Source organism: Triturus cristatus, chromosome 10 (genome assembly GCF_964204655.1).
Source record: "Triturus cristatus chromosome 10, aTriCri1.1, whole genome shotgun sequence".
Lineage (NCBI taxonomy): Eukaryota > Metazoa > Chordata > Amphibia > Caudata > Salamandridae > Triturus > Triturus cristatus.
In genome coordinates, this window is record NC_140593.1 from 554,168,855 (window position 1) to 554,178,978 (window position 10,124).

Genomic DNA, 10,124 nt, shown 5'->3' on the forward strand with positions numbered 1-10,124 from the left:
CACAGGAGGGGTGGGTGCAGATTCCTCCCAGCAGTGCCCAGACACAGGAGGGGTGGGTGCAGATTCCTCCCAGCAGTGCCCAGACACAGGAGGGGTGGGTGCCTAACACTCACAGCAGTGCCCCTGGAAAGAAAAGGGTGGAGTACCCACAGATCCAATGGCCACAAATGTCAGTCAGGTGCACAAAGACCCTGCAGTACATGTACCACATGTGTGCGAGGCTGGGAGTATACACATGCATAGCGCCGAAAAGAAAACATGTCCACATGAAGTCATGTCAACAGTCTACATACACAAGTACAGTGACCACCAAGGATGCCACGAATGATGCAGGTGGAGACATCGCTCAGCATGCATGGCCCAAGTCTAACGAGTCCGTCACACACCCAGCCAATGTAGACACAGCTCAGCACCACATATTGGAATGACCCTGCAGGGAAGATGTCAGGTTACACAGAGGAAGGAACACACCTTGGGACGATGTCACCATGCAGTAACTGCTTACATGAACAAAGTTATGTAGCCAACAGCTTGTGATGGCACACAGATACCAGGGTCCACCCTATGACCAGCACAAGACTACAATTCCCACACACCCAACACATTACCACCACCCAAAATAATGGAGCAGGTCCACCAACAGCAATACCAGATAAACAGTGGTGTTCTATTTAAAAAAATAAATAAATGCTTTATTCAGCAGGATCTAACTAATAATCCTTATAAATGTCAATATATACAAGGCCCATAGGGCAGTCCATGACTCCAATCCGGAAGGGGGACACAGTGGGACGCGTGTCCCCTAGCTTGCCTGCACAGTCAGACTCCTTTGTCTTCCAGAGGGGCGGGGGGGGCATCATGTGGGGGGGAAGGACCAGGCACCGCAGGGACATGAGGGCGAAGGGTAGGCGTCGTGGTTGCAGGGACGGAGGACTCCACCACAGGGGGTGGGGCAGTGCCAAAGGTGGAGGTCAGGATGGCGCTGCACACCTTAGCAAGGTCCACCAGCGTCCCCCCTGCACCTGAAGGAACCACAGGCCCCAAGGAGGGGGGGGTCGGAGGGATGGGTCGCAGCGCCACTGGGGGAGGGTGTGGACAGGGGGGGGCCTCAACTCCCCTGCCGGTGTCCTGCCTCCACCGCTTGCGGGGTGGTGCCACACTGGGGCTGATGGACAGACTGGGCAGGACTGACCCTGTATCCGACTCTTGGCCAGGAGAGCTGAGGGGGAGGGGATTTGGAGGGAGTGGATTTTGTGGAATGCGGACTCCCACTCTGGCTGCGTGTCTTACGTTTGCCCCCCGACCCAGTGGGTGTGCCTACTTCACCCTGTGTGTGCGTGCCAGGAGGTGTGCGTTTGACCTTCCCTGCTGGTGTGGTGCCTGTGTCTGTTGTGGTGGGTGCATGCTGACGTCTGGGTGTACGTGGGACAGGCATGGGAGTGGGAAGTGCGGATGGGTCAGGGGTAGGGGGTTGGACGAAGCGCTGCAGGAGACCCACTGCTGCAGTCAGTGTCGAGTCAATGGACCTCAGCAAGTTGCGTTGGTCAGCCTGCGATGAGAAAATGCCCTCCAAGTATGCCTCCATGTTGTTTAGCACTTGGCTGTGGCCATGGAGGACATTAAGCATCGCAGCCTGACCAACCTGCAACTGCCGCTGGATGTCCACAGACTCGGCATTGGCGGCAGCAGTGGAGACAGGGGCAGGGGGTGCAGTGCCTGGCAGGAAGGAGACATGTGGTGACCGGGCACGCTGGGAAGGGACACGAGCAAGTGGGAGGCGGCTGATGGCAATGGAGGGGGCGGGGAGAGATGTTGTGCCGCTGTCAGCTGGTGGTGCAGCCTCCGCCCACTCGGAGAGCTCAGCCTCGGACCCGTCAGCTTCATATTCTGTGGTGGCACTGGACAGGTCCTCCGCCTCACTCCCCTCCGCCTCAGTTCCACTCGATGTGCCAGCCAAGATGTCACTGCTGGCACTGGTGCTCGGTCCCTCCGCACGGTCTGTGCTGATGTCTCCATCCGTATCCCCCGACGATGCTGTGGGCAAGGTGAAGAGACAGGAATTAATCATACACCTGTATACATATGTCACATGAGTCCAATCTACATAGGTTACAGTGCATAGCCTGAAAAGAAAGATGAGTAACATCTACAATACAAGGTACATATGTAGGCCCTGCAACACACAGTTGGTTGACCCACCATGCCACTGACAATCCAGCACTGCATCTGCACCACACAGCGTTGCCGAAAATAGGGATGAGCAGGGACCATATCCATGAACTTGAGGCACACGCTGCATAGGTAATACTGAAAACATGCCCACCATGAGTGGCTCACTGCACCTTGAGTGTATGTCCAGACAAACATCACACACTGGCCAGACCTAGCAAGGAGATTTCAGGTTTTGACATGTAGGCTTTGCCCGCACCAACCACCCCCTACATGAGACAATTTGTTGAGACACAGGAAGCACTTACATCTCTTAGTCTGGGTGAAATACACATGGGCTGGAAAAATGCAAGATTGGACACAAAATACCCAAGGTGCGCCTGTCCAAATAATCATGTACAAATGGGCATCATCAGATGATTGTAACAAGACACACAGGCACTGGCCACCGTGAGTATGAACAAGGAAAATCAGGTCAGGCTGTACAGTGGACACTTGTACTACATTTTACGTCAATATACATGGTGCCAGGGGACAATGGCACAGAGCACAACCTATGCTGTAGACACTGAGAGTGTCCACATTTTGTGATGACACACATGACACCTAGGAAAATATGCCCCAGGGGACAGTAGTGGCCACACAACTCCATGGTCCTGAATGGGAATGACTGCAACACACGCTACCATCCCTGCACTATGCGTATCGCACACTCATGCACATCATGTCACAGGCCACAACATAGGACATGCGTGCTGTAAGGCATGACACTTGAGAGACTAACTCCCATGTCTGGACTCAGCATCAGTGCCAACTGACATGGAACCCACAAGTACTGAACTGGACAGGGCACAGGCAAGGTCCCAAAACCTGTTACACACCACCCCCACACATGATGCTACAGGCATTGTTCACGTGGATAAACTGTCAGCCTAGATAACCTTGTGAAGGTGTGACTACACACAGACCAGGGAACACATTGCAAGGAGGGGAAGGGAGGCAGGAGAGCACCGCTATACTGTGGGTAACAGGATCTGCACAGCACATTTAAACCCTGGCAGTGTATCCATGCAACTGCGCACTTACAAATGCTGGTGACACACAACAAACACACATGTACCTACCCCCTTCCTGCTGCTGCTTCTCCCGTAAGCGCCTGTCCAAGTCTAGAAAGACTACCGCCAGCACACGCTTGTGGATGTGGGTCAGACGGCGGCGCCCACGGTTCTTATGGGTCTCAGGTGAGTCCCCCAGCAGGACCCGTGCGATCCTCCGCGTCCAGCACCGGATATCCTGCCAGCGTTTTCTCACCTGGGCCAAGCGCCGCTTGCGACCCTCCGTCCTCCTCACGGCACTGACGGCGTTCATCCAGATCTGCTTCTTGGCAGAGGCGCCTACCTGTGAGGATGAACAAGTGACACTACATCAATACACCTGCACGCGCGTGTGTACGGTCCGTATCACTATGGGTACGCATACGCGAGCACACCCATAGTGATAGTGAGCGTACGCGCGTGTGTACGGTCCTTATCACTATGGGTCTGCTCGCGTATGCGTACCCATAGTGATACGGACCGTACACACGCGCGTACGCTCACTATCACTATGGGTGTGCTCGCGTATGCGTACCCATAGTGATACGGACCGTACACACGCGCGTACGCTCACTATCACTATGGGTGTGCTCGCGTATGCGTACCCATAGTGATACGGACCGTACACACGCGCGTACGCTCACTATCACTATGGGTGTGCTCGCGTATGCGTACCCATAGTGATACGGACCGTACACACGCGCGTACTATCACTATGGGTAGGCCTACGGCAGCACTCCCATAGTGATAGGGAACGTACACACACCCTCAGAGCGAATGTACGGTGCCTTTCACACATAACAGTGGTGACAGGCAGCACACAGGAAGGAATAGAGCTGACATACTTGTCCATGGATGGACATCAAGGCATTGTCTGGGCAGTACTACATGTGTGGGGCACAGGTGTGAAAGGCTGTGATGTGGCACATTACTCCTGAGTTGTGAAGGCAATAGATGTATGATGAGATGTGTACAGATGTTATGTGTGACGGTGCAATATGTGCCAGACATACCCTTAACTCCTTTGACATGTGTGCATGTCGTACTGCACACTTGGGATGAGCGTCACTGGCATGGCACAGTCAACAACACACGCAAGTGTCCCCTGATGCCCGCTACAGGGGTTACCACACCAGACATGTGACTACCCACGGTGCACGATGTGTCTATGTCATGTATGTGTGGTGTGTTCACATTAGCTTGATGTTGGTGTTCCCTCAAAAGCATCTGCTGTTGCAGCAACCAACATGTGTCTGTGTGTAGATGGCCATGGCACACTGTTACGCACACCAGGCCACATGTGGTATCGGATGTCAGGTGTGTATGTATGCAGGGGACACGGAGTAGCGTAACAAGGACCTGTCTGCATCCTCTCAATGTATGTGTGGTCAGTCATGACATGTACACCTTAATGGCAAGGTGTGTGGGCTGTCCTAGTGTAATGTCATGTGACCTGTGGCTCTAGTGTTCCGCTACCTGTCTCTGCAATCAACATCCTACTTCTGCTGATGTGTTGATGTATGTCACTCCTGTGTTGCGTCTGGCTGTTCACTTACACTGGGACACAGCTAGTCCCATGCCATGGGATGTGGAGGTTCACAATCTCCGTGTGTAGCTGGATCTTGGTAGGAGTGTCACCTGGCAGCCATACGTGTCCAGGGCATGTAGCACATACCTGACTCCCTATGTAGCATATGTGTATTGACAGATTAACATGTGCTCAGTACATATAAATTGTTGTTGTAGTGCACTCACTCTTCCTTGTCACTTCCAAATTACTGCAGAGCGCCGCCTTTTCCCCGACCAATTCCGGACTTGGCTGACATGCGGGAGAATGACTGTATACGCTGCTAGCGCTTCCCACAACCATTGATTGAGGAGTTGACGGCAAGGCTGGCACCACACCTGCAACCGCTGCACAGGTATCCTACGGCACTGACACCCAAGCTGAAGGTAATGGCAGCCCTACATTTTCTTGCCACGGGTACCTTTCAATATACCATAGCTCATGTTGGTGGCATGTCCCAGAGCATGTTTAGCCGTGTGCTGCATGATTTCTTAGAGGCCATGTTGCTTCACCTGGATGAGTTAATCCATTTCCCAACTCCTGAACAGTTGACTGGGGTCAAGCGTGGATTCTATGCCCTGGGAGGGATGCCCCATGTCATTGGGTCCATAGATGGGACACATGTGGCTTTGGTACCACCACAGGCACAGGAGGTAGCGTACAGGAATCGCAAACACTACCACTCCATCAATGCCCTTGTGGTGTGTCTGTCCAACATGGTCATTTCACATGTCTGTGCTCGTTTTCCAGGATCAGCACACGATGCCTACATCATGAGGCGTAGCAGGGTGCCTGAAATGATGACGCAGCTGCGCAACGAACGAGCATCTGTTGTTGGTGGGTACACTCTGTCTGTCCTGTATTTTGCGTAGACTTCCAGCACGACCGCTTCTCCTGTCCTACTTATGTCCATATGGTTTCCATGTAGGGGACGCTGGCTATCCCAACATGCCATGGCTGATCACACCTCTCCGCAACCCCAGCATGCCGGCCCAGCTCCGCTACAACACCGCCCATGGCCGGACAAGGTGAGTGATAGAGAGGACATTTGGCCTCCTGAAGAGCCGATTCAGGTGCCTACACAAGACCGGCGGCGCCCTCCCATATGCCCCGGCGAAGGTCTGCAAAATCTTCATGGTCTGCTGCATGCTGCACAACATGGCAGTTGAGAAAGCTGTGCCACTCATCCTGGATCAAGATGATCAGGACCATCACCCGTGGAGGACGAAGGGCTTGGCAATGGGGCTAGTGATGTGGAGGATGTGGTTCCGCAAGAAGACATCCGGAGTCGGCTCATACGCGACTTCTTTGCTTAGTGGTGAGTACCAGTGTCTGAGTGTGCACGCATTGGTCCCCGTGTGGCATGTGTTGCCATGTGTGTGTCCATCTGCATGTATGCCACGTGAGTCAGAGGTGTGTGTGGATGTGTCACTCGAGTGATGGTGCCAGTGATGAGTGTATTTCCACAGTCATAATTGTGACCTAGCATGTTGTCATCCTTACATGTGTCGAGTACATGCACATGCAAGTGGCTGTGCTTTTTGTGGCTGACTTCTTGTGTGCCTCTCATCCCCAGGTACTTGCGCATGCCGTCTGCTGGTTGCATTGTTGTGGCACTGCTATTCCTCATGGACACGTCATCGTGTGCTGACTCAGCGTTACACGCACGGACAAGTTTGAAAGTCTCCTTAGGGTAAGGGATGCATCAGGGGTGTATTGGGTGTGGCAGTTGTTTACGATGTGTGCACACTGCCCCTGTCGATGTTTGGTTCCTCTGCAGACATGTCGCATCACCATGGGACACATTACATGTAGCTGGATACACCTGAATAGATGGTCAGACTTGTTGATAGTCATCTGTGATGGGATAGTGGATTGTGATGATGGCATCAATGTGTGTAACACTGCCCTCGGACACATACGGTTTGCGTTGGCTTGACATGGTGTGGGACTTCCACATCAGAGGATCAATGGTGTATGGCAGCCTCTCCGTGAGCAGCAGGGGGTGTTTAGCTGTTACCCGACACTTGTGTGCCAGTTCCATGGCTATCACGCATTTGTGCTGCAGAAGGGGGGTGCCAGTGTTGGACCCACATGTTACTCCACATGACCTGTGTATGTGTACTCCGAGTTGCCTCTGCATTCCGGAATACATGACTAATAAAGGTGTCCCTATGCCTCCAAGGTGCCTCTTCTCAGTCAATGCTGGTGTGTTGCCACGGTGCAGCACCCCTACTTCCAGTGCCTATGTGAACAGACAAATATGCAAGAAATGCAATACCCCTGAAAGAAGGAGCCAAACCTCTTCTAAGAAAGTGTGCTTTTTTTATGGTCACCCCCTACTTTTTACTACAGATGCTGATTGTTATGACTGAAGGCACCTGACTCTGGGAAGGAGTTTATTGTCCAAATAGGCGTTTCTGAACATGGGATTGCGGCAGTGTTGGCACAAACAAATGATGAGGTCCAGGATCAACCAGTTGCAGGTGTCTCCTCCCTAGGAAGCAGCGTTGGAGTGCCATTGAGAGAAAGCCTTTGCTGTGGTTTGGTCCCTGAAGAAACTGAGACCCTAATTGTTTGGGACACACTTTAAGGTTCAAGCCAACAGCAGGCCTCTTAGATGCCTGATGCAGATGAGAGGAGAAAACCCCAAACTGTTGAAATAAAAGTACACTCCAGTTTCCAAATAAGCAGCAACTTGTCACAAGACGAAGCCTGACATTTGACCTTTGTCTTTGAACAAGTGGCAAATGACACAAGAGGAACACAGTATTTAAAGGCATCTTTATTGCTCATTACCTTCTGAACTCAAGCATAATTATTTTTGGGGGTGCTGCAGCACCCGCAGCACCCCTACTTCCAGTGCCTATGTGAACAGACAAATATGCAAGAAATTCAATACCCCTGAAAGAAGGAGCCAAACCTCTTCTAAGAAAGTGTGCTTTTTTTATGGTCACCCCCTACTTTTTACTACAGATGCTGATTGTTATGACTGAAGGCACCTGACTCTGGGAAGGAGTTTATTGTCCAAATAGGCGTTCCTGAACATGGGATTGCGGCAGTGTTGGCACAAACAAATGATGAGGTCCAGGATCAACCAGTTGCAGGTGTCTCCTCCCTAGGAAGCAGCGTTGGAGTGCCATTGAGAGAAAGCCTTTGCTGTGGTTTGGTCCCTGAAGAAACTGAGACCCTAATTGTTTGGGACACACTTTAAGGTTCAAGCCAACAGCAGGCCTCTTAGATGCCTGATGCAGATGAGAGGAGAAAACCCCAAACGGTTGAGGTGGTCCATTTCCATACGGGGTATGGCCTTTACAGAGGAACACAGACCAGGGACTGACCATGCCAATGCAGATGGCCTTTGCATGTTTTTCCACTTAGATGATGAGAATTACCAGGGAATAGGTTAGCTGCTCAACACCTTTTGTCTGGGGGAGGGGTGGGGAGGGGGTGTTGGGGGTTCATGTAGAAAAGTGCCTTTTTTTGTATGGTCACCCCTCACTTTGTGCTTCAAATGCTGATGGTTATGACTCTGATAGTGCACTGGAGTCTGCTGCCCAGGCCCCAGTGCTTGTGCTCTCTCCCAAAACTGTCGACCTAATAATACCAAATTGGTAAATACCTTATACCCTTATAAGTACCTAGTATATGGTACCAGGGGTACCCAGGGCATTGGTGGTAAAGTGGTCCCCAGGGCTGCAGCACATCAGAGCAGTGAGCTTCAAAGGCTACATCGCCTTTGATCTGCATCTGTGCTCACCCGCTGATAAGGATACAGCACTCCCCTTGCCTCAGATGCGCTTGCACCTGGTCAAGGCGGAAAATTAGCTATGCAGGAGGTGTACACCTCCAGGAAGGCTGGCCACACTTCTAGGGTGGGCAGCCTGATCTGTACACCTGAAAACAACTTCTGACATCTTTAGGAGGGCAGCAATAGTGGGTTCTGGGTAGACAAGGTGACCTACACCACCAGATGTGTTCACCTCTTGGGCGAATTAGCTGCAGGGACTATTTGCCCATTGGTTACTAGCTCCCACACCCCTAACTCCCCTACATCTAGGATTTAAGGGACCCCCCTGCCACTAGAACCTCAGTTCTAAACACCTTACTTCAAGGAAGGACCAAGAGGAGACCCGTGTCGCCATCAAGAAGGACTTTTCCCACAGACCAAAGCAAAAGAGGGATACTTTGTCCTTGAGGCAACGGACTTGGAACTGAGTGAACGACCCTCATCCTTGGCTAAAACTCAACACTCCCGAAGAGAGAGACCCTTGTGGAAGTCAGAAGCAGCCTCACTCTTCCCTGGACTAGTGGCACTAGCCCCTGCAAATTACAGGATAAAACACTCACTGGGTCCAAAAAAATTGGTGGCCATCGTCCCTCTGTGGGATCGCCCAAATACAGGTGTTTCAGTGCATTGTGGGAGTTGTAGTCCCATCTGTCTCTAAGTTCTAGGCCTCAGCCTCACTCCTCCGAACTCCGTAAAGTTCCAGAAGGCTTTCATTTTGCTTACTGCTCCCAATGCTTTTTGGTCACCAATCCAGTAACCGACCCCCACACTTGAAGCTGGGTCTACAGGGAACACCGTGAAAACATCATGCAATGTCAACAGCTGTTTATCTGTTGTGTTTTTGCATTCTATTTCATGCAGCACCGTGTAAATGGTAAAACCAGCACCACCCACGGCTCCCGTTCAGTACCAAGGACAGCTAGAGTAACTTTGCACCCGGACTCCACGGGATAGGTAAAATTGACCTGACTTTGGGGCCTGGTCCTGGGGCCCACATGACCATAACCCTATAAGGGTTCCAAGCAACTCAACCTGCAAGTGGCCGATTGTCACTAGTGGGTTTGTCATTGAACACAAAGTTATTTTGTCTTTGTATTTTTCTGCATTGATTTAATATTGCTTCAAAAATCTAAAACTCCAGTTATATGTAAAGCTATTCTGTTCGCTTTGGTGTCTAAATTAAGATACAAATACACTCTAGTATGAATTGGTGTCGGATTTCTGTCAAGTTGTGTTAATTACTTATTGTCCGTGTTGATATTCTGAAACACTTAACACATGTTGCTCTAGTAAACCCTGACTGCTCTTTGCCACTCTGCCAGGACCGAGCTAAGAATTTATTAGTGTGAATCTAAGGACCATCTTTGGGGTATTGTGATCATTTCACATGGTCAGGCTACCCAGCCATAGCACATAATATTCCACTTTCCTAAATTGGTTTTACATCCTTGGGGATCCTGAACCTCTGTTTCGCAGTACCACTTGGACATAAGTGGATTTGCAC